Genomic DNA, 25886 nt, shown 5'->3' with positions numbered 1-25886 from the left:
CACTTAAATTCTCTCTCTTTCTCTAAAGTCAAAAAATTAAAAATAAAAATAGAAAAGAAGAAAAGGAAAAATTAGTTTAAAAATAATAAATAAAACACGATTATCCAAGTGTACTTTTTGCATTTAATGAAAAGATTAAAAGGACACATGCTCAGTTCTAATCCAGTCCCACCTACTTTTATACTATTTGTTCTTCCTAAATTGACATACATGGAAGAGTCCCCAATAATAAACCCCATACTGAGGATGATAAACTCAAAATAAAGACCCTTACATACAAAGGAGTCAAAAGCAAGCTGAAGATGTAATGGATGAAGAAGGAAAGGAGAGATACTGCTGAAATCTTAGAAATACTAACACCTTGTAGTTGAGAGAACATGTTTCTAAAATCTTTGTAGTGGTACTAAACAAAAGTAATAAAAAATTTCAAAACCAGCTTTACTCATATTTTCCCTTCCTTTAATTCTAAAAACAGAAATGGATAACCTTGGGACACAGTGTAATGTGATCTAAAATGTGATGTGCTTTTGGGCCCAGGGAACTTTATTACCTGGAGACTGTGTTTCCAGAGCCAACCCAGTAACATTATTAAACACTGTGACCAACAATTCATTTCAGGGACTTTCCTCACATCTAAGTGACCAGAATCTGAACCTGTGTTTTGGTGGCTAAAGGCAATGTATCTCATTATAAATAAAGAATGGAGTTTAAATCTCAAGGAAAGCTTTCTTAATATCTATGTTTGCACTGAATATTAAATACACTTCAGCATACTTTTATGAACACCTATGACTTATGGCTTCAGAAACATGTGTGTGTAATTGTTCTGTTTTATAGGTTATTTGAGTGCACGCACCATAATTCTTTACACATTCTGTATACATATGTGTAAGTAACTCAAAAACTCAATGAATGTATTTCTAAAGGTTAACAAAGGTGTGATGAAAGCTTTATTTTTATTTGCCCTTACTATTATTTACTGCTTCGTGCAAACCATAAAACCGTTCTTAAAACTAACAATCAGATCTGTTAAAATGATCTTACCCTAGGAATTATATACAAACACAGCTTGCAAGTTATTTTTATATCAAATCAGCTCCGGTCTGACATGGTTTCTTCAATTACTAAAAGGCATGCTATGCTCACATAAAAGGACTGATATCCCACAAACGTGCTGCCGTGTGTTTTTTCCTGGAAAACTCAGAATAGGATCTGTCAGGTATATCCGCTAGCGTAACAAACATGTCACCCAGATTTGCATTGGGAATTAAAACATTCTGTAGCCTGACAAAAGGCTGTGTGTTTCTAGCAACCGTGACGGAAAGAAGGCATTGCAATACCTAGATGTTGTGAGTTAAAAGTCTCTCATCAGACAGCTTGAAAAAACACTATAATCCCATGATGGAGCTTCCCTGAGTGGCAAGCCAAGCTCCAGAGAGCCGCGCTGCATCCCCAGGCCAGTCATCCAGGCAAGTCTAATTCTGTCGCCGCACACCCGACATTGTCTTTTATTCCTAGATTCACACACCAGTTATATCGGAACCACAAAGGTAGGAAAATGTATGTGTAGAAGGTGAGAAATGACATGGATATTAAAAACCCAACCCCATTTTCTCTCATGTCAAATGCGAAACGATACTATGGTATTTATAAAATGATATTAGAATCACCGTGCAGTAAGCAAACAATGATGTTAACGAGCGTACAGGACAAAACCATAAAATGTATCCCCATTATCTAATTTAAAAAAATTGCATTGCTAGTTTAAGTGAGGAGTAGAGCTGGGAATTTCACCATTTATAGAACACATTCTTCATAATCTGCCTTAAATAATTTCACTATATTATTATTCGATCTCTTGGTTTCAAAAGAATGCCCGGCAGATATTTCTAACGATATTTTGTATGCCTCAAAATGGATCTGCACATATTTTAATCAAGATGCGCGATAACTGGAAAAAACTCTTTCCTGCATAACATAGAAGAAGCGCTGTAATCAACACAGTTTTGCCTGAAATGCCACAAGCTTCACTTGTTTTTCAGGTCATTAATGAAAAACAGGCATCAACTTATTAGCAGATTCATAAGGGCAGTATTTTAGAAATATTTCCTATCACTTAAGTCCATGCGTAATTCAGTTGTGTCATTAGCTCCATAAGTAAAGCTTTTCTGGAAGAAAGATGTGACAGAAACCAAATAAAGTGCTCATCACAAATGGATAGAATTTAGCTTGTACAAATAAAAAACAGATTGGACAAATAAAAAGCATTCCAATAACTTTGCATTTTAAAAGGTGATGTCCATTAAAGTTATTTATTAAAAGTGTTCTTTTTATTGAGTAAGTATTACTGACAGGCTAGATTCAACTCTGACACGTGAAATTCAGTTTTTACCTAAATATCTCTACTTTAGCATGATGAAGGGCAATGAACCACATTCATCATAAAGAAATATTAGCGCTCATATTCTTCAGTTTGTATGAGATAAAAAAAATTAATACAAATCAGGAAGTGACATAGGCTACCACTTTGAAACTACAATTTAGCACTCTTTTTGGCCATCTTATTATATACACTACTCCTTTTTTCATTTATTCATTTATTTTAATAGCACTAATTGATATGCTAAGAATGTAAGCACATCTTTAAAAATCAAAAGCAGGGCATATTGAGATCCTACATCAACAAACAAAAACTGAATGCATTGTTCATACCAGAAGCTTACCTTCGTGTATTTAACCCTGCCCTCCAACACTCGGGGTTGAACTTTATTATCTCATTTCCCAGTGAGTAAAATGAGACCAGAGAAGTTAAGTAACATATTCAAGTCACATAGCAAATAGTGTCACAGACAGGATTCGAATACAGGTCTGACTGATGCCAAACTATATTGCTAATGCTCATTAGCAATGCTATAACTAATTTGATTCATTATCTTTCTCCAAAATATAAGTAATGTGAAAGGTAGCTTCACTAATTAACATTCTTTGGTCTCCTATGAAAATGTTTACTTCTGTAGTCTTCTTACTTAATATGTAAAAGATAAAAATGTCTTCAAAGCCACCCCTCCCCCCAATCCCCAGAGCACTCACCAAGGCACCTGTAACTCAGTACTGAGCCTTCTGTGGGGCGAAGGGAGGGGTCAAAACACACCAGGGCCTCCTCCTGCCTGAGGAAGCTCCATTTTGCAATTAGCCTGACCACAGGAGGCACCTTTTTGCAATCCACACTAAAGTCACCATTTGTAAACGCCATTGCCCCAAGGGCCATCAATACATTTTTATTATCTTCTGTAACAGGATGTAGGAATTTATCAAACATTTTCTTTTCTTTCTGATAACCAGTTTTCTCCCGGGCAGAACAGACAAGAAATATAGGACATGGTGAAGTCTGCTGCTAGACTGGGGTCTGGAGAGATGTGATTCAGTTTAGTAAATTTAATTCAATACTCACTTATTGATGGGAGTTACCAAACTGATGGCCTCTGAAGGAGGAGGGGTTCTCAGGATCGTTATGGAAAAAGATGACTGGAAAGATGAATAGTGAATTGTCATGCCAGAGCAGAGAATGAACTGAGATGTGTTAAGAGCTGCTACACCTAGTCTTGGGAGATCATTCTTTTTTCCTCAGGGAGACATGATGCGTAAGGAAGGTGAGAAAGAAGTTCGAGCAAGTTTGGAAGGAGGATAGGGAAGTGAAATACGAAGCAGCACACTGATACCCCTGTTAGCTTTTGCTTCCATAATGAGTTATTTTTTTTTTTAAGTAGTAAAATGCTGGTGTTGAAAATATACATTCAGTATTCAATAATACAAGTAGACAATTAATTACCAAAGGCATACTTTGGCCTTTTGATAATTTTATCTAAATCCTGTCACTTATAAACAGTAAATAGTTATACTAGTTTCATGGAACCGCAGAGTCTGAAAGCCCTTGACTTGCTTTTCAGCTCTGTCAGTTTGGTCCAGTAATTACCCTCTTTGAGTTTTGCTTTTCTTTTCCATCTCTTACATAGAAATCATACCTATAATAGGATTTCTATAAGGATTAAATGAGGTAATGTATATAAAACCCTTAGCGAGAGGTCTGGCATTTTACGAGCTCTTAATAATTGGTGGACATGACTAATTGCTTTGGTTTATTGGCTGGTCTGCTTGTTCTGTGACAAACACAATATGTCTAAAATGCCTGCAAGAAATCTGACTATACAGTATTTTAAAATTAGCAAACTTGGTTTGACTTCTAGTTTCCTTTCCTCAAGTAAACTTTCTTGTCATTTACATGGCAATCTTATTTTTAACAAATGCAAGGCGAAAGCTGCCATCCAAAGCTCTTAGAGCTGATAGCTGATGAATGGAACGAAACAAAGTACATTTTCGGAATGTTAGTACATAATTGCTCTTGCTTAAAATTGATCCCTTCAGTTTCAAACTTTGTCTGAGAAGCATCAAAGGCTATCATGTTAAGCCAAGGGTATGTACTCATCATGCATTTCATTCTTTAAAAAGCCCTACTATGAGAGGGAAATCTAGGATTTTTATAAAACAATCACAACAGATTTCATTCTGCTTTCTTCCTTTCTCGGGGAAAAGGAGAAAACAGTATTATTAGAGGAATACAAGAGACAGGATTCATAGATAGATGCGGTCTGAAGAACAAAAGATATCTAACAGTTCAAGATAATTCAAACAGCGGGCTTTGATGTTCTTCTTTAGCTATGCTATCAAATCCTTTTTCTTTTTTTCACATTCCAATTGTACCAAATAGGAGAAGCCCATATACAAAAGAAACAATAACATGCTTGTTAATCTAATAACAGAATGTCAAGAACAGAAAACCTACCCTCCACAAAGTGTAATTGAGATTGCCTACACCACAGACAGTTTATGATCAGAAACCTTAGGGGAAAAAAGCCATCAATAGAAATAATGTTTCTACTGTGAGCTCATGGTCACAGCAAGGCTACAAGACCAGGGACATAAAGCCCTATTAATTGTACTTCCCAGGAGTCACCAAACATCTCTGTTTGCCTGCAAGAGTCCCGATTTCTACCTTTTATCCAGTGTAATTATTAATAGAGTACCTTTAACTCTAAAAGTGTCCCAGTTTGGACAATAAATTATATAGTTGCCCTGGGTTTACCCCTACTCCCTTTTACTTCCTTCTCCTCCAAAAAAAAAAAAAAAAAACCTTTAACTCTTCAGGTTATGTGAAAGGGAAGAAAAAAGTTATCTGTTTTTCTAAGCTCAGCTATTCATTTGACTACCCTTCATTTTCCTACAGCAGGAAAGATTTCTAGTCTGAATTGAATTTGACACGGTCCCATTCACCCATGAAATATTTTGGGCAGAATTACCCCTATCTTTCCCCACCACCCTCTCTCTCTACAAATTTCTGCCTAACTCTATGGTATGATGTTGAGTCTGCTTATTGAATTCTATTTGAAATTTTCAAGGAATTATATCTCACATGAGGACCCCTTAATATAATTGCTGTTTCTTTAAAAAAAAATCAAATGTTCAACTTAGGTTATATAGCCAAGAATAGCAGTTCATATCAGCTGCAAGAAAGACTGAGCACCTTACAGCAAGAGCCCCTTAATCAAAAAGCAATCTTTTGGGATGAGTTAGTAGTACTTTGCCTCCAGCACTAACCAGATCCCCTACTTTCATTGTATATTTCCACAGGAGTCTAATGATGAAATACATTAGAGCTTCTAACAGGTGAAGTAGAAACACACTTAAAGTATTGCCTTCTGAGGGTTGCATGGTGTTTCTAAAAACAGGGGGCGGGGAGGTCCGCAGCAATAACAGCATCCAAACCAACAATGTATTCTATAAGCAAAAGCCTTGACAAAGAAGGGGGGAACTTCCCCCTTTCATAGAAATATTCATATGAATTCCTTATGTATATCGCAAAGAAGAGAAACACAAAACAGTTTGGTTTTGTTAATGGGTGGGCCTGGTGGTGCAAATATTCATTTAAAAATAAAAGTCTTACCTTTTAGTCATGAGGTTGTCCCTGAACTTTATCCAGAAAAGCTCCACAGCTGCAAGGAAAAAAACAGAATCCATTTGAGGAAAAATATTCTGATATTGGAGAATAAAGATTTACATTTATCCCGTGGGCTTTGTCTGCTCTAGACCTACAAAAACCCAAGCTTCCAATAGCGGATAGGAATATAGGATGGAGGTCTTCATCATTTGTACACAGAGGGCACAGGTTTAATTGAATTATTTTATTTATTTATATTCTATTTATTTTCACATATGCATATACATTTACATATAATGCACGCATACAGACAGACAAAAATGCTTGCTCTCTTTTAATCTATATCCTTACATACACACACATACACAGAAGCACCTTTCAGACACATCAAGGTTGTGTAGCACATGTGATAAGCACAGTATCTCTCTTCCCCAAATCATGGTCTTATGAACCACCCCCTCCCCAATATGGTGGGGCCCTAAGAACAGAACAGGAGGTAATATCTGAAATTTTTGCTGTACCTTCAAAACAGCTGCAGCTTCCTTTCTGTTCTGCAAGTAGCCTAAAGTCAAACAGATAAAAACAAATCATGAATCAGGGTGAAAGGCTATAAATATGCTATATTTGTTTTCTTCTGTTGGTTTTGTTTTTCTTTTGTTTTGTTTTTAACCTTCACTGATTTGGGGTAAGTAATTAAGTGTTTTGGCATAAAAGATCTCCTGCTGGGTGATAGGCTACATGGGGAAGGGAAATTAGACAAAAGGTATTGAGTAATAACCACAAATGACTTTATAGCCTATTCTGTTTGAATGTCAATAGAAATTGAAAGCAAGATTTGCAGAAGATAATCAGCAATGACTCCCCCAGGTATCATCAGGAAGTGACTATAATCAGCCATTTGCAAACTCTTACCTGCCAGGATGATTTCTTATCTTAGTGGGAAAAAATGGCATAGTGACCTAAAAGCTCAAAATTATGAACGGCAGAAGTTCCCAAATATAAAAAGCATTTACTATCTGTCCAAAATTCATCAGCATTGAATTAATTTGGCAGATTCTTAATGGCTTTGCCAAGTGATGAAGTATGCATCACATAACATCGTATGCCTTGCTGTAACTGCTTTGAGGCTTTTAAGGGTGCAAAGGGTGAGATGAAGGTGATAAAATAAATAAATATAACTATACATTTTTCAAATAAGGGTTGCATAAATAAAAATCATATTGTAAATAAAGAATCAAAAATAGAGAATCTAAAATATATAGTCTGTAATGCTGCACACTGCCCAAACAGATGGAAACTGTGGATTTGCTTCCTTAACAGTGAGATATTCACTTAGGTGAACAAATTGAAAGAGAAGCTGCTAAGAAACAATAATTGTTTTAGACAATATTAATTTCGTTATGATGACGTTCACCCATATATCCAGGCTAATGAACTTCATCATCAAGGAACTACTGAAAACTGACTGATGGTCTTAATATTTTGAAACTCTGCCTTCCAAATTTAGGTATGGATTTCTTTAAAGGGTCTTATTTTCTTATGCCAAGTTAGAATCCATAAGAAAAGATTTTCCCATCTATCAGAAATCATATTTCTCAATGGAGACACACTATATATATCATCAATGTGTCTAAATAACAGGTAAAAGAAATTCAGCTAGTGATAGATTTTTTTAAATGCAGTCACTTTGCCCACATGATATTTACCACATTACAATTCCTGGTCATGATGAGCATTAGGAAACCCTGAGTAAGCCACCTCGATGGTTATTAAGATACTATGCTAAAGAAAAATATTTCCCAATAGGAGGTACTAATAAGGTAGCCAACAACATACAGAAAGCAACAAAATGAGAAATAATAAAAAGACAGCAACTGTGTGCAAGCTGGATGTTCCTACTTGGCAGCTAAAATATCCCTGAGATACTATGATCTGTTCCTTAAATGTCCAAGGGTTTCAGCTGTTAACAGGTATCATTCCAAATTTTATTCAATATAATTTGACAAATACCTATCGTGCATCTAAACTGTGTGTTCCAGAGGAACCTAAAAGGGATAAGTTCTAAAATGAGAGGAGTCACCCAAGCCAGGGGTTCTAGATATTTGGAAACAGAAACCATTGGGAACAAAAATATATCAATAAATATTCTATTAAAAGGCAATCATTGATATTTAATTACAAGCCATCTTTCAGCACCAAATTTAAAATTATTCATAAATATTGGTATTTTCTAAATGTCACACTAGCAAAAAAGTTAAACCTCCTGAGGAAAAATCCCCATATCCAGCCATACTTGTTCTTTCTTATCACCCTGAAGGGTGCACAGTTTGCCAGATCTCATGTGCCCTTTTTCTGTTGTTGTTCATATGGTTACGGGCAGCCTCACATCAGTTTTCACAGTGACCCAAGGGGCAAAAAGACCCACAGCCTTTGGGTGTCCTCCAGACATTCCCCTGAGTATCCATTCCCTTTGGGCAAAGAGGTGTCTGGAAGCTGAGTCAGGGAAGCTGGAATGTTAGGTGTGTGAGGGTTAAGTTAGGTAGGGATGACCCTCTGTTCCCCATGTCAGTGTTTTGTACCCCATGGTCCTGCACTTTTTCTTTTTCTTCTCCGTCCGCCCCCCCCTTACACCTTGATTCTAAAGTGTGTTCTCTGGAAGATTCCCATGTGTCTGTGCAGATGTGGAGGACTAGCTCACAAAGCTGTTAGAGTTTTATTTGTAGGAAAGACTAAGACACAGTGTTGAGAATGAATTCATCTTTGGAAAGGGAGCATCAAGCCACACAAATTATGTCCAAAGACAATGCTTCACAATCAGAAGGGAGGCTTTCCTTGCTTGGTTTTTCTCCTGACTACAAGGAGGGGGAGATCCCACTGGCGAGACCCCATTAGATTCCAAAGAGAAAACAGCTAACTGGAAAAGTTGGAGGGCAGTTTTCCTTGAGGAGAAGTACCAACACGCAGCTTCTCTGATGGTGGCATGGGCAACAGACCACAGTGTGAGCAGGGGTGGGAGTCCTCATTCAAGGTCAATGTTGCAGCCAGGTTTAAGCATGGAATAGAATGATAGGAACTCAGGAACAGCAATTGGTTTAATTCAGCAGTCTTTATTCAGTGCCCAGGCCTGTGCTGGATCAGTATCAGTGAGTTGCTAGACCAGAGATGGTGGCTTCTGTCTGTCCCTGAAGTAAAAGCACTAGTATAGGAGACACGGCCAAAGTGACAGCTCCTTCTACCGACTTGGGCAGTGACAGTTCAGGGGCTTTGCTGCTCTGCTCGCAGGACCAGAGGGCACCACAGACAGCAGAAGGCAGGGCAGAAGAGAAACAGCACTTGAGCCCCCCACTGGGAAGCCCCAGAGTGACGGGAGACAAGCAGTTAGAAGGTCCTCATTAATAGTATATGCCTTTCCCTCCTTCTCCCTACTCTCCTTTGTCTGGGTTAGATTTGCCTCCCATATTGTTTAATAATGCCGAGCACATCTCTCATCATACTCTATCTTAGTTGTTTAACATATCTCCATTGTTTAACATAGCCATCCGGGCTGCAATTTGCTTGTTTAGTTTAGGGGTGGTACGTGGGGTGGGTAGACTCACCTGCTCTTAGCACAGCTACTATGTCTAATAGATGTTTGTTGAGTGAATTGATGACTTAACACACAAAACCTCAACTTGCTTCAGAAAATATCTCCACTTTCACAGGAATGTAGGTCATCTAATTTCATATCTTTACCAGCCACGAGTCTTTGGGCTTCTCAGTGGAGAAAGTGGAATTCAGGATGTGGGAATGGAACAGAAGATTGGGGGTGGGGGGAACCTACATTGCATCTTTCCTGGACATGATTTGACACTTTTGTTTTAATTAAGATTTTTATCTTCTTTGTCTAAGCCTGTAAAGGGGACAGAAGAGAGCCTGCAGGATATTAACATGTACCAGCAGAGATACAAGAAGGTGCATAGAGGCACCTGGGTGGCTCAGTCGGTTGAGTGTCCAACTTGAGCTCAGGTCACGATCTCACAGTTTGTGAGTTTGAGTCCCACATTGGGCTCACTGCTTTCAGCTTGTCAGTGGAGAACCCGCTTTGGCTCCTCTGTCCCCTTCTCTCTCTGCAGTATTTCTCTGGCTTATGAAACAGTTGCCTTAATGTTTGGAGACTTTTCTCTATGTAAATATTTATTCTAAGTTTGGAAAGCAGTTAAGCATCACCACATTCTCATGAACACGTTTTCCCTTTTTCAAAAATAAACATTCTTCCACGAGGCTATAGGGTAGCCCATCCTGCCAGGGCTGCAATCAGATTCACTTTGGTTTCCCTCACAGACCACTAAGCAGATGTATGATCCATGCCATTTTTTAAACTGAACTAACGTTAAATTATTTGGCAGATTAACATCAAACATGAAATTTGCATCTTTGTCTCATTAGGGATGATAATAATTATACATCTGCCCATAATGATAAATTATTACATCAAATGCAAAGGGTAGGTCTGCCTAATACGATAGAAGACATTGGCTTTGCTAAACATTTTGATATTCAGAAACTTTAAACCACATGCACATCATTTAAGCTCTTGGGAAAGAGAAGCATAAGGCAGCAAGTACAAAATATTGGTCCAGTTTTTCACATTTTGGGGGCAAGGGTAACAGAGACATCGTGGGCTACTGAGGTGAGGTTCTCAACAAAAGGCTCTGCAAATAACAGCAACCCATCAAAGACTCTGACTTATACTGCTTAGTTTCTCTAACCACACTCACGTAGGGAGCTTAGTGCAATTTTGTACATCCAGAAGCATGTCTGACTTAGATGCACTGAAATCTCAGTCCCTGCCTAGACTTACTGCCACCTGAACTGGAGCAGGTCCCCTCACACCTTCACCCTCAGCCACCACACCTATACAATGGAATTGATGTTAATACTATGCTGCATAGTTATGAAATTTTAGTAAAACACGGCATGTGAAAAATCTTGGAAATATGAAGACCTCCACCAATGTTAGAGTTAATACATTCATGTCACTACCTTAATTCTAGATAGCTTTTCATGTAAGTTTTAAGGCAGCCAAATCAGTAAATATAACATGCTTGTCACTTAGAAGACAGAATATCGGGAAACTGACTTCATTTTTCATGTTTCAGGTTTCATCCAGATGTTTTGGCACTTTGGAGCCAGAATCATTTTTTTTTTTTTACTTCCAGAAGCATTTCATTTCAGCTGGGAGTGCCAGAATTCCGGATGACTGTAATAAGCCACATTAATTCTTATCTTTTTCAGTTCAATTAATGTTGCCATTGAAAAACCAAGATGCAATTATGATTTCTCTTTCAAGGAATTCTATCTGTGTATGAGGTGGTGGTAATGATGGTGCGGGGGTGTTGATAGGGTGTTACTTCAGAGTAGCTGTCCTGGAAATAATGAATACATCAAGCATAGCGGAAAAAGCAATGAATCAACTACAGATGGAAAGAGGTATTTGTTAAAAATATAAAAATCTCAGGAGGAGCAGGATAAGATTTGAGTCTATGCTCATCGCCAAATATGCATGCAAAGCGTAACTGTCCTTCTTCCTAGAAGATGAAGCTGCTGAGATCTGTTTCTGTGGCTGAAAGCCCCATGTGCACCCTTGAAAGCTATGCGTTGGTGGGTGGCTTTGAGTTGCTGTTTACATTCTGCTGTCACTCAGGGCTCCGCCTCTTCCTCTCCTAAGGTGCATGCCATACTTGCTCACAGGGCAAACCCAGAAGCCAGGTCATCTGCTGGCGGCCGTTGGCCAACCTTCTCCAGCTGCTCCACTCTGACTCTGGAATGCTTTCCTTCTGGGAATTTTCAAGATTTCATCCACACCCCCCATGATTGGCACCTTCCCCCATTTTAAGGATCCTCATGGACCCTCCACACAGTAGGCACTGAATAGCTGAACCAATTAGTGAATAAACGAGTGAAAGGATTCTGCTGATACCAAACAAAACTCAGCAGTTGTGTTGCACTTAGTATGACTTGCGAATGAGTAGATCTCAATTCGTGGTTACCCCCTCTTGCCTTTCAATGGTATTTGATGTGCTTTATTAGCTAAAAACAACTCAATGCGTTTAAAATTTACAAGATTAAGGCTTTTAGAAATGCCATCTTTTTGTCATGGTCTTTTCTGACCATCCAACAGTGTCTAGCAGTGTGTCAATGGGGTTAAAATGCTCATGCAGAGGGAGCCTGCCCCCACCCCAGCCCAGCCCCCAGGTTAGGAAGATTCCTACTTGAAATCTATTCTACAATAGGGATCTAGAGATCATCTAACTACTGGCCCCAGGCCAAATCCAGCCCACACATTCTATTTTTGTATGGCCCTCAACCTAAGAATGGTTTTTACATTTTTAAATGGTGACATATGACAATTACATGACATTTAAACTTCAGCATCCATAAATAAAGTTTTATTGGAACAAAGCCATACTCATTCATTTACGTTTGTCTATGGTTGCTTTGCTGCTATGACAGCAGAGTTGCAGTCATGATAGGCACCTTGTGGCCTACAAATCCTAAAACGTTTAATGTCTGACACTTTACAAAAATGTCAACCCCCATTCTAGATCATGGCTGCAGTTCAATGTTGGCATTTCATACAATCAATGCAAATGTTTGTTTAATAATTGTGTGTATAGGAAAAGCCAGCTTCTGTCTACATGAGGTTATTTCAGGACCCCTAGTATTCAAATAATGTCTATGACAACAAAAAGGCTATAATGACACATTCATTTCTTTTTTCTTTGGGAGAAATAATATGGGGCCCCTGTCCAATATATGAGGCAATTTTGGACACATTAGCCACAGGTACCCTCTGTGGGCCATGAATTATAGAAAGTCACCCATTCCTCCAGGATAATCCAAACCTATCCAAGATGCGGGGATGGGTAAATTGAGTGATGCCATATTTCATTCTCCATTCACTCCTTGGCTTGATGTTTGGGGGCAGTTCACAAAGAGCATAATGATAAGCAGTGGCCTTGGGCATCACATAAAACCGTATCAGACAGTCTTAATACTTCTAATGTGACTAAGTTGCCACTTCTTTGTAAACTTCTTTGTTATATACTTTCTTTAAAGGATTTTGATGGAGAATTTGTAGAGACAACATGAATATGGAAGGGACTTTCAGATTTTAGGGTCAAGGCAGGTTTGCGGATGAAATTCAGAAGGAAAACTTGTCACCCAAAACCTTGTCCATCATTTCATCAAGGGCCAACCAATGCTGAATGTCCAGGTATACTGAGTCTATCCTTAGGAACACCTTAGACTTTTACTATGTTTTTTTGAGAATGGGACCTTTCAGAAATCAACACTAGGGCAAGGTGTTGTGAATATATGAATTGATCTTTCAGCTCAGCCAAATGGCTTATCAGGCAAATAACTACTATCCAGACCTTTGCAGCAGAACCTGGTGAGAATTGTCATTTCAGTCTATTATAGGGGACCAGGACTCACTCTCCCACTATTGAATGAAAACAAGAAAGTTGGCAGGTCAAAAGATTATCCTAATATAGAGCCTTTCAAATCACAGTGGAGATTACAGATGTGGCCACTTGCTTTCCACCCAATCAATAATAAACCAGTTCTCATTTTCCAAAGTGGGATTGGGTTTCTGTGTTAGCTTCAAAACAAAAACATGCTGCTTAGTGGGATGCCCAAGATAGCACCTCACAGTCTGGCCCTGGGCAGCACACTGTCACCAGGTTTAGCCAAGTTCTCATAAACTTGTTTATTTCATAAACAAACAGCTTTTTGCAGTTAATGAAAAGAATGCCCGATCAGAGCGAAATCAAGCAATTTAGGTCCCTCACGTAACTTCTGGTTGCTGGGCTGCTGTTCATATCTCCTTTTTTGCCCCTTAGTGCCAGATAAACCTCTGTTGGTTACAACTGGCAAAGCACAGAAAAAAAGTGGTTATAATACACAAGTGGTCAATGAGGCAGCCTTTAAGGAAAAACACTGCTGATAAGATAAACAGCTTGTGATGTCCTTAATTATAATATTTCATACTCATTTAGCCATCTCCACATCACAGAGCTAACAAAGTGGATTTCAAACAGGAAATAAGACTCCTTCCCACCAGCCCAGAGGCCTAATTATAAAATAGCAACCTACTTTTTCTGTAGTGAATACAGGGCTTTTTTTTTTTTTTCCTCCTCCAACAGAATTTATTGAGCTCATTACCAGGCTGCTTATGAAGTGATTTGAAATGAGGCAACATTAAAGCATTCCACAAATCCCTTGTACTTAGTCATCCTGACACTTTATTTGAACTCAGAGCATTGATATGGAATAACTGCAGCAGCCCTACACTTCTGACTCTATTATCTGACAGGAGGTCTGGAATCTAAAAAATGATATATCATCAAACTTTCTTAATCATCACAATAATTTGTCGGAAAGAACCAGGTATAATTCGGGCAACACCAGAGGGGCTGTGCTGCTAGAAACAAGGCAAGTGCAGCATGTGTTAGCCTTAGAGGAACAGAGCCACATTAATCAGGCAGCGAAAGGACCGAAGGCAGTGTATGTACGTGTGTATTTTAAGAAAAATTGACAGATAGGCTTCAAAGCCGAAAGCACTGAACTCCCTGCATGCTATTAGTACAACTCTAACTTCTGTTCTCTTGTAATCCAAGAGGCAGTTGTAGACTGACCCTCACTGGGTTATCACTGAGGCTAATACAGCACAGTTAAAAAACTGTATCTGCAAAAGTTTCAAAGAGGAAAAAAAAATCTCTGAGGAAGGACACAAACGTCTATGGAAGTTGACTGTTATGTGAAAATATGGCTCATTTTTTTTTGCCTTTTATTGTCTCTTTCCCTAACTTACTGAACCAGTAATGAATCAGAACCTAAAGAAATGTCCCCTGTTAGAGAGGAGTTATGTTTTATCTCTCAGTGGGTCCTATATGTATCCTGATGTGCAGTCTGCCTTTGAAAAATGTCAATTTTTAAGGAGAAATTTCATCGAGGAAAGGTTATGTAGGTACATGTGTGCAGATGTGTGTATTTGAAAGGAGAAACGTCCAGCCTGTGAGAACAATGAATCTCAAATGCAGTTCCCTCCTTAGAGTGAGGCTATGTCTTTTCAGTTTCAGCTACTACTAATCCTTACTACATTTCTTACCCAAGTTCAAATTCCAATGGCCATAATTATAGGTTAAACGGGGTTGTTTCATCAAGGAAACATTGAAAGAAACTTTAGAGCAATAGAAAGGACTTCTCTTTTTTCTAGCTTAGGCCTTGAAGTAGTGCTGTTGCATGATAATAAGCTCGAGGGGAGTCCTATTTTGAATAGAGTACCAGAACATATGGTGTCTTCTGTTACCCATGAGATCTTCAACTTTGACAGTTAAAATTCCAAACCAAATCCATTCCAGCTCAACTGAAAATATGTCCCTCAAATGACTTCCCTTAAGAAAATCATTCCTCAACCCCTTAAGAAAGGATGAATGGGGGCACCTGGGTGGCGCAGTCGGTTAAGCGTCCGACTTCAGCCAGGTCACGATCTCACGGTCCGTGAGTTCGAGCCCCGCGTCGGGCTCTGGGCTGATGGCTCAGAGCCTGGAGCCTGTTTCTGATTCTGTGTCTCCCTCTCTCTCTGCCCCTCCCCCGTTCATGCTCTGTCTCTCTCTGTCCCAAAAATAAATAAACGTTGAAAAAAAAATTAAAAAAAAAAAAGAAAGGATGAATGAATGGAGGGTACGTGATGTAATGTTTTTCTCAGAATAGAGGGGAGCCTTCGCTCTAGGCACAATCTCCATTATGCATACGTATACTGAATATTGACCACATGCAAGTTTGGGGACCAAGTTTTGTAGATTTTTAAAAAGAAAATGCTATGAATTCCCATCTAGAAATTCTTTCAACTCACAGCTGTAGAATTGGAAGAAGTAAACATAGGATTAACATCCATAGATAAATTCCAAGAGGAGCATACTCTATCATTGATACATAATGTACATATCATAATTCTGAGACACCATGCCTGGAAAAGATGTCTCGTTTGCCTAGATTTGTTTCATGAAGTTCTTCTCACTTGCCCTCTTAGCCTTAGTCCCATAAGTCTTCAAATAATCAATGTTAGTGATCTCCATTTCCACTTATCTTCACTCACCCACTAGTACAACCCACCCCAGATCTCAGCATCACTCAGAACCACTGTTCCTCCAAGAACGTGGATAATCTACCACTGCTCTCCCTCTGTCAATCCCTACTAGACTTACTATTCATAATGAAATGCTTTTATTCTTTGTTCCATTCTCTCCCAATTTATCAGCTTTTATTCTGATTTTTGTTAATACCCCATCTAGGCTCGATGTCTCATGTCTAGGACTCATGTCAAATATAGTCATTTGAGATGGTGTTATACAATGAGTAGGATCAGGGGATCTGGATCAGAGTGCCTGGATTTAAACTTTCTCCACCACTAATGTGTGTGATCTTGGGCAAATGACTTGATTTCTGTGTTTTGGTCTCTCCATCAGTAGAAAGGTAATATATACTTCAGTGTGCCACACACTGTGGCAGATGCTAATAATTCAACATGTAAGCTATCAAAGAATTTTAAGTAGAGAAGTGATATAATCAGATGTAGCCTAGCTTCTTCCACGACCAGCTTTGTGACCTTCAGCTTAACATTAATCTCTTGATGCCTCAGTTTCCTCCACTTTAGAATGGAGATAAAAATAATGCCTCCCTAAGAAAGATTGCTAATAAGGAGTAAGCTACAAATAAATATTGGCTATCAGTAGTAACCTGTGCACATGATACAACCTTTTGCACCATTGCAATTATCTTAGAAAAGCAGTCTATGTTTTCTAATTTTTTAAATTCTCTGTTACCAGTTCCCTTATTAAGCTCTCAAAATCTGGTTTTCATCTTTCATTCATTCACAGAAATATTTATTAAATTGTTCATAAATATGACGTCTCTACCGGGTGAGGGTGATACACTGAAGATAACAAACACAATTCCAACCCGCCTAAGCCTTGCCAAGTATCTTCTCAAAATTTCCATTCCTAATTATTCACAGTCCCTTCCTTAGTGGTCTCTAATAAAATATTTTAAAGTATAGGACAGCATATTTTTATGAAAATTTCAACTTCTCCCATTCACTGGCATCCATGTTGCCATATTCTTTTAGTGTTTTTTTTGTTTTTTGTTTTTGTTTTTGTTTTTGTTTTTTTTTTAATTTTTCTTACCCTGCCTTCTACCCTCTTTCTGGAGCCTCAGTTTCTCACCGTCTTTTATTACGAGACTATATAGCCCTCTGAACCTATAGTATCTTTCTCATCAAAATTCTTTATTCTCAGGGCTCTTATTATTACTTCTTTGCAAATGACTCCTTACTTTGTGACCACTTTATCCTCTGACTGCTTTCCTGATTTCATTAACGCTTCTTAGCACCCAACGTGATGCTCTGACAAGTCCTCAAAGTCAACATACACTGAAATTGGCATTCCATCTTTTACAAATACCCAGCCCCATCTCCTAAATTCCTTAATTTTTGTCTCCTATAGCTGAGATTCAACCCTTAACGCCATGTTATTCTTTCTTAACCCACCTCCTCATTCTTTAGCTGATTCCATAGATTCTATCTGTACATATTTTTTATTCTTATTTTTCTTATTCATAATCTTATTCTTGTCATTATGCTGGTTCGACTCTTATTTACCTCTCACTTGAACTAGTCTTCTAACCACCCCACCCCACGCTCCTCATTTGGTCTTTTCATCTCTTGATTCATCACAAAGGCTACTGCTATATCCATGTTCCTCAAGCTCTCCTTGGACTTTGTACTGCCTTTTCTAAAAACTTTAAAGGTTCCCCACTGCCCAAAAAGTAAGTCAACACTTGTAAACCTAATGTTTAAAGCCCCCTATACTCTGGCCACAGAGTACCTTCATAAATAAGGTCTTCAATTTATAAAACTCTTTGGAGTTTGAAATACATTTTTACATCTATTACCTTATTTAATCTAATACTCATAAAATGTCTTATGATGTAGATATTATTATAACATAAAAGCTCTGTGTTATTCATAAGTCATAAAAGTGCTCAGATGGGGAAACCAAGGATCAAAGAGATTTGAATTTTTCATAAGTTACATAAGCATTTTTGAAACAGAAGTAGACAGATATGATGAGAGGATTTTGACCTAACAGTGCAATAAACACACCTTACTTTTGCAAAAATGTATTCTCATTGTTCTCCTTTGTGAAGCACAAAATAAGGAATATCAGAAATTGTGTAAAGAAGTTAATGAAAGGAATTAAAACTCAGCAAACCTGGGTTTATGTTTGGGCTTCTTATTAATTTCCCAAGTCCATTAACAACTCTATGCTTTATTATATTTGTCTGCAAGACAGCCTCATACTTCCTGAAACACATTTACTTCACAAAGAAATAATGAAGAGTAATGGAATTATATCCATTTTAAGTATTTAATTCTAAAGCATGTAGCTATCTTCTTTCATGTGAGCCATCAAAGCTTTTTTATAATCATTAGGCATCTGTATTATCCCTACTTATACAGATAAGCAAATGTAAAGTTAAATACCTTCTTTAAGTACCTTCATTGTCAGATGAAAACTCAGCACCCTCAGCTTTTTCACTCAGGTAGCATTTTTATTTCAGAGTAATCTATCAAATATTTTTAGCTAAGAAAAAAAGGCGAGTTCCATAATATCAACTCATAGTTTATGTTTCTAAATAAAGTAACCAGGTATTTTATATGGTAAAGAAGACACAGAGTTAACAGCTCAAAACAGTAGAATATAATTTTAAAATAAATTATAATAAATCGTTGGGCTTTCTATTGAAATTAGGTCTTTGAGCACCCAAATCTGTATTTCTCACAATTTGTTATTTTCCAAAAAAGAGAAGAAAACGTGAAAAAGGAAGGCAGGAAGGCAGGAAGGCAAGAAAAGAAAAGAAAGAACAGAAAAGAACAGAAAAGAAAAGGAAAGGAAAGGAAAGGAAAGGAAAGAAAGAAAGAAAGAAAGAAAGAAAGAAAGAAAGAAAGAAAGAAAGAGAAAAAGGGAGAAGGAATGAGAGAGACAAGAAGAAGAAGGAAGGAGGGAAAAAAGGAAGGAAGGGGAAAACAGCCTTATGACCTAGATGGTGAACAATTGCCATGATAACACAATGTGCCATCATCACCTGCTCATTACTGGAATGGAGAGGGGGGTTGCATTCTCAGCTTTGTGGTCAACAGAGCCAAGCAAAGGAATTTTGAAGAAGCAATGAAAGGCACTACAGCTACTATATTCAGGATCAACTGATCATGGTCTAGTTAAACACTCTATAAAATCTTTTTCAACTTAGAAAAAGGGCTGAGGAAAATAACTCCCAGGCTGTTCTCTGCTGATAACTCAGGAACAGTAGAAGAAAACTATACCTGTGTCCTCCGGGAATTCTTGATTACCAGCCCACACAGCACAAAATATGGAGTTTAAAAAGTTATTTTAGGTTCAAAAGTATTTTGAAAATTTTTATTATTTTGAGTAGAAAAGAATATCCTTTATAAAAACTCAAATTGGCATGCTGTTAGTCACAACTAAAAAAGAAAACAACACCAGGGGCGCCTGAGTGGCTCAGATGGTTGGGCATCTTGGTTTCACCTTAGGTCATGATCTCACAGTTTGTGGGATTGAGACTCCCAGCAGGCCCTATGCTGACAGTGCAGAGCCTGCTTGGGATTCTCTTTCTCTCTCTCAAAATAAATAAACATTCAAAAAAAAAGAAATCAAGGAAACCAACCCAGAACTAGAAGGAAAACCAAACTTAATGATCAGTTTCACACAAAATTAATACAACAAAAAATTTAGGTTTGGCAAGAAGGCTAATGGTGACTCATTGAGATATGTGCTTGCATTTGGCTTGTCACCAACATGTATGTCTATGTTTGATGACAACATATAGATCAATCACATGATACTTTATTTATTAAGAAAGAAATCATACTCATGACTTTGGCTTACAGAACGTCTCATGGTACTTCGTAAATAATTAACAAGTCCAGGTTTTCTTCTCCTTATGTCCCTTCTTCCAACATTTAAAGTAGAAATCAGTTCATAACTCTCATTTTTGGTCTTTATATCAAAGTTTAATCTAATGAATTTCTAATAGCTACATATGGAGCTAGTGGCAGAATAAATAATTCTTATTTCCCACCTTTTGTCACATACTTTACTTCTCACCTATTAGGTCATCCATCATCAATTTGAGCCAGATATGTGTCAAAGTATTTGTTTTTCTCAGTTAATTGAAAAATAGGAATATTAACTAAACAAACAGCCCAAACCATTAAAAGAACTCATGGGAACTTTATTTTACCTGATCTAGAAACTAAAGTAAATAAATTTTGCTTCTAAAGAATCCTATAATTCTTTAGTTGTGAAAACTAGTTTGTTGCTCAATTTAAGATAGGAGTCTGCCAACATTTACAGTTAACACACATATTTTTAAAAATGAGACATGTTCTGATAGAAACATTATTTCTGTATGACACAAGAGCTAACAAGACTTCAGCCCAGCTGTGACACTCTTTACCACAACTGAAAGGAAATGTGATTGCATTCAAAATAGTCTCTTTGTTGTTCACACTTACAACATAGACTCAGAATGCATTTTCTATTACTATTATTTATTCCTCAAAGCTTTTCACTAAGAGAAGTCAAAGTCACGTTATAGATTTTGGCTTTGGGTACATGGGTTTCTTCTGTCTAGTAATGTAGAATCATACACCGGACATAGGCAATATCCATCAAACAGACATAGTTAGGAGTAAACGTTTCATAATGTCTGATGGATACAGTGTACTGCTAAATTGTAACCTTATTTGATAAGGCATAAGCTTGTTTCAGCAGTTAATCTAAGTGTTTCATGGATCTAAATACTTATCATGAACACTTTGTTAAACTCAAACACTTTTATTGTTGAATTCATATGTTTGGATCTTGAAAGTTGTTAACACATATATGAGTTTTCTTAATTTATAGAATTATTATTAGGAACCTAGATATATTGGAAAATATACTAAACAATATTAGAATTGTTTTCTAGTTTTAGTTGATCTTAAAGAATGTGAACTATGTTGCTAAGAACTAGGAAATATGGAGTTATATAATGGCTATCAATAGAGCTATTTGGTCGTTTTTGGTTTTTGTTTTGTTTTTTTTAAATCAATGGATTAAAAATCCATCTACACAGACAGGTCATCAGTGGGATTAATGTGGTGGAATGTCCTTCTGGCAAGAAATCAACAGCTGGGTGAACAAAGACAGGTCCTTTGGTAGCTCAATGTCATCACAAAGATGCTGAGATATGCAGATGTTGCTAGCATTATGGAATTGTGTGTTTTTCTATCCCAACTGCCATGTATATTCTCAACTTACTGGGGGTTAGCATAGAGAAAATTGCTTAGCCACTACAGTTTTTATAAAGCAGGAGTGGGAAGTATTAAAAAAAGGCTGTGAATTTCCGATGTAATAGAATAAGGAGGTAGAATAATAAATGCAAAGGCAATTTTTTATTTCTGACAGTGATAAATCACACATTGGGTAAGTTCTGTCCAGAATTACTGCCTTGCCTGAACCAGTGACCTATTCACTGTCTACCTATAGGAATAAAGATCACTTTCTATTGCTTCTTCTTCTTCTCTCAGGTTATCTTTCTGAAAGTTGTAAACTCAATACAACCACTCATGGGCTATTGAATTCCCTTATTCTTCCCAAGTCTAAGTCATTCTACAACTGGTCCAAGAAGTGGTTGGAAGCATCAGTGGAACTCATTCAGACAGCCTTTTGATTACAGTTGGCCCGGGTCTCTAAAGGCTGTGCTCACACAGTCTGCAATGAGCCCAGAAGCCAAAGGTTCTCTATCAGCAACCAGAGCTCTGCAGCAACGTCTTCAATATACCACAAGCCTCCCCAAATTTACTGTCAAAAAGGGGAGGGGGGTAAGAAGCAGGCAAGGGAAAGGAAAGACGGCTCTTCTCACATGTCAGTATATTTTCTGTGACATCAAGCTCTTGAGCACTAGGAGTCAAAAACCTCAGGTTTTTGATGGAAACCACAATGACAGCATCACTACAGTAACGACATTGCCTAAGGCACTGAAGCATCTGCCTTTCATTCTTGTTCACCACCCTCCCCCAAGAATGGAATCACTATTTAACCAACTCACTTTTCCAGTTTTCAGAGTCGGAAAAAAAAAAAAAGAAAGAAAAAAAAGAAAGAAAAAAAAAAACCTCTTATTGTGGGAGGAAGGGGAAATTCGAGAGCAGGGCTCATTCTTGCACTCATCTGGTATCGACAACTTTTAAGCACACTGAGCGAGGAGGGGTACTTTTCAAGGAACATATAGAGAGCTTGTCTTTTTTTTTTTTTTTTTGCCTACTATGTAGAAACTTCAGCACAATTTTAAATATGGTGGAGAAAAGAGCAAGTGGCATTTCAGAAGAGAGGCACTATTGCAGAGCGGTTGGTTTGGTCTCTAATTTTACCTCCGGCATTTAACGGCTGTGTGTGCTCTTGGGTACGTCACCTAACTTACTCTATACAATCAAAAAAATGGAATCAAACTCATTGAAGGACTTCATTACGTGAATATATAAAGTTTGAAGTTTTATTTCTGATAGTTATTATTAATCACAGGAGATCAGGAAGAAGCATCGCGCTATAGTGAGGGTTCAACAAAAGTAATGTCATTGGAAATGCATGTTGAGTGAGTTATCATTAATTAGCCAGGCATTTCTTCCCTGAAGTATGCATATCCTTGCTGAGTATACGGAATAGGGGCTTAGTCAAATCAGATCAGACCATGTAATTCAGGTCCTCTGAATTTCGCTGCCTGTCATTTCCAATCACGCTTCATGGTAGCTGTTGTGAGAAGAGCCTCCTCCTTAGGCTGTGTACAACTCAGAATACTGAGCCACCAGACCCTGCCACCTTGTTCACGTAGCCTGACACTGCCTTAGAGACAGATTACTTGATACTCGTTGAGCTGTTGCCCTGGATTTAATGTTAACACAAAACACAAGAATGTTTTTTTTTCCTGCGTCAACTAAATTTATGTGCTCTGTCCCTTTGCCTCATAATGTTTTAAAAAAATGGGAGAGTGTAGCTAAGAAAAGGAGATCAGACTAAATTTAAACCCTAATCATGGTCTCCGCATAGTCTACTCCTGTATCTACTGTTAGCTTTTATATTTGTTCTCTGATGCAAGAATATAATTTTTCTCCTTTCTTTCCATCTTTGAAAGAATTATGGAAACAAAGACTCATTCACTTCTCTGTGCTACAAACTCCCTTCACATGTGGCCTGCACAGTGCCCAGACTGCTGACAGCCTCTGTGTACAGACCCTGGTGTGTTTATTTTGCCATTCTCTCAAGGGCCAAGAGAAACAGCAGGGGGATTACTACATTTCTCCCTCCCCACTCTCCCACGCCCAAAAGGCAGCTCTAAATTTTTCATAATAACATCTACATCAGCTGTAAGACAATTTTTTTAACAAGATTTGTTTCGACTTTCTTCCGGGTGTAACATTCCTATTTTGAGATCTGGGATTTGTAGGATCCTTCTCTTACCTTATCACTCTTCAAGAGCAGGAAGTCCCCCCACAATCCCCCCTCCCCTCTCAAGTTGGAACAGAAATCCATTGACTGTGCTATATTTATTACTAGTCCTTAATGTGTTTTAAATGTTAATGAAATGGGAAATGCCCTCAGCCATCTCTAAATCTAGTATTTCAGACTAGTTTCTCAGAATTGGCAGAATTTGCCAGCTTTGCAAGACAACATGGCCAAATTTGGAAAGACCTAGGACCTCGAATTATTGATTCCTTCAACAGCAAATGTATGCAGTTCCCATTGCTTATAAATAAGCTTCAAATGAGAAAGCCAAGGGGTTCAAAAAGGTGGGAGCCAAGAAATGCATGTGACTGAGTTGGGAATCAAAATACACATGGTTAAATCCCTTGTCCAGAGTTTAGCTCAATGACCACAGAGCTTATACAGTACTTATATACAGTACTGTATTCAATGAAGATTTTTTTAAATTTTATTTGTTAATTTGTTTTAGCCGAAACAACCATTCACTGATAATCCTAGCAATTAAAAGCAAAAGGTTTTTTTTTTCCTCTCCATTGTGAAGGACAGGTTATAATTTCTCCTCACAATTCATTTCTTTATTCTTTAATCAACCTGTTTTATATATCTAAAGCAATAAAACTACCATTACTTTGGGAACAGCATTTTGCATTTTAATAAGCTTTCTTTTAACATATTGGTTAGGCAGTGTTATAAATAGACCTCTTATTCCTAGGGGAGGTGGATCAACCATGACTGCCTGAGAAAAATAGAAAGTAATAGTACAGATAACATTTAAACAGGAGCCTGTGGCAAAGTATACATCGGTTTCTGCAACAACTCTACGTTTACAGGTAAGAGTAGGAAAGCAGGACCAAAGGAAAGCTGGAAAACACAGGATTCCTGAGATAACATCTGTCATGATTCTATGTGTAGGGCTGATATAATCTGGAGGAATCCCATACTCTTCTAGGCTGTGAAGTTTCCATTATACAGTGTATATTTATGGTCCTCATTCTGACATTCCTTGATAGTAATGAAAGGAACAGCTTTTCCTTTTTTTAAATGTTTGTTTGTTTGTTTGTTTCTTTGTTTTGAGAGAGAGAGAGAGAGAGAGAGAGAGAAAGAGAGAGAGAGAGAGAGAGCAAGCCGGGGAGGGGCAGAGAGAAAGGCGACAGGAATTCCAAGTGGGCTCTGTGCTGTCAGCACAGAGGCTTGAACTCGGGAACCAACCGTGAGATCATGACCTAAGCAGAAACCAAGAGTCTGACGCTTAACCGACTGAGCCTCCCAGGGACCCCAGGAACAGCTTTTCTATAAGGAAATTAGCATTCAAAGACCCTCCTGCAGATGATTCAAAGAAACCTGGTACCTCATGGAAGATGGTTTAATGACCGCTAACTCTACATAATTGTCTCTTCTCTTGGAAAGCATAAAACATAGGAACCAGCTCAGACAAAGGCAACTGAGAGAAGGTAAATTGCCACTTACGACCCTTAGTTCTTGAGATAAGGTCAAAAATATGAAGGAAATGCCTTGACGCTCAGGAGAGCCAAGTGAAGCTCAATTACTGACTGTAACAGAAATGCAAGATCATGTTCTGTTAAAACAATTCAAAAGATCAGTGACAGCTTCAGTGAGGAAGTGACCAAGCTTCATTGTCTATTTCTGTATTGTTATGTGCCAGAATCACCTGCTCTTGTAGAAACACTGACTTTCACAGGACAGAGTAGGAGGTGTGCTGAAAGGACTGAGTGCCTAGAGTACGTAGACAAAAATGTTTGGCAAAAACCTGCTCCAACTATTTGATAATGAGACAATGAAGATGCTGGGTGGCAAAACAGTGATATAAAAGTGATGGCTGGTACAAAAAAGAAAGAAAAGAGTAGATCCCAGCTAAAGGTTGAAGAGTAGAAATATCAGAATACTCAAAACGCTAAATTATGGACCGTGTGCCATAAAGACTAAATTGGGTAAACAAACTACAGCCCACAGGACAAATGCAGCCACTGCCTGTTTTGTAAATAAAGTTGTACTGGAATGCAGCCATACCCATTTTCTGTGTTGTCCAAGGCTTCATTCACACTACAGCAGCAGAGCTGGATAGTTCTAAGATACCTTATAGCCTGCAAAGCCTAATATGTTTGCTATGTAACCTTACAGAAAAAATGTGCTGACCCCTGGACTAAACTGAAAGGGATAAATGGCTAAGGTTGCCAAAGAAAGTAATCAGTTACTCCATCTAGAACCACAAGACAAAAAGGAAAAATACTATG

The 25886-nt window shown here is 38.0% G+C and overlaps 1 long non-coding RNA gene across 2 annotated transcripts in view; it reads right to left on the bottom strand.

Annotated features, from left to right (window-relative positions):
- Positions 1–26: 26 nt before the first annotated feature.
- Positions 27–25886, bottom strand: part of LOC109499778 — a 607757-nt gene continuing 581897 nt past the window's right edge. For both annotated transcript variants that reach the window (XR_006598032.1, XR_006598033.1), the window contains exons 5-7: positions 6514–6554; positions 5999–6047; positions 27–3525 (exon numbers count right to left, since the gene is read on the bottom strand). This is a non-coding gene — a long non-coding RNA (uncharacterized LOC109499778). The remainder of the gene's footprint in view (positions 3526–5998; positions 6048–6513; positions 6555–25886) is intronic.

This window comes from Felis catus, chromosome B2 (assembly GCF_018350175.1).
Source record: "Felis catus isolate Fca126 chromosome B2, F.catus_Fca126_mat1.0, whole genome shotgun sequence".
In the NCBI taxonomy this organism is placed as follows: Eukaryota; Metazoa; Chordata; class Mammalia; order Carnivora; family Felidae; genus Felis; species Felis catus.
The sequence above is the reverse complement of the archived record's forward strand: the minus strand, read 5'-3'. Positions and strand labels throughout refer to the sequence as shown.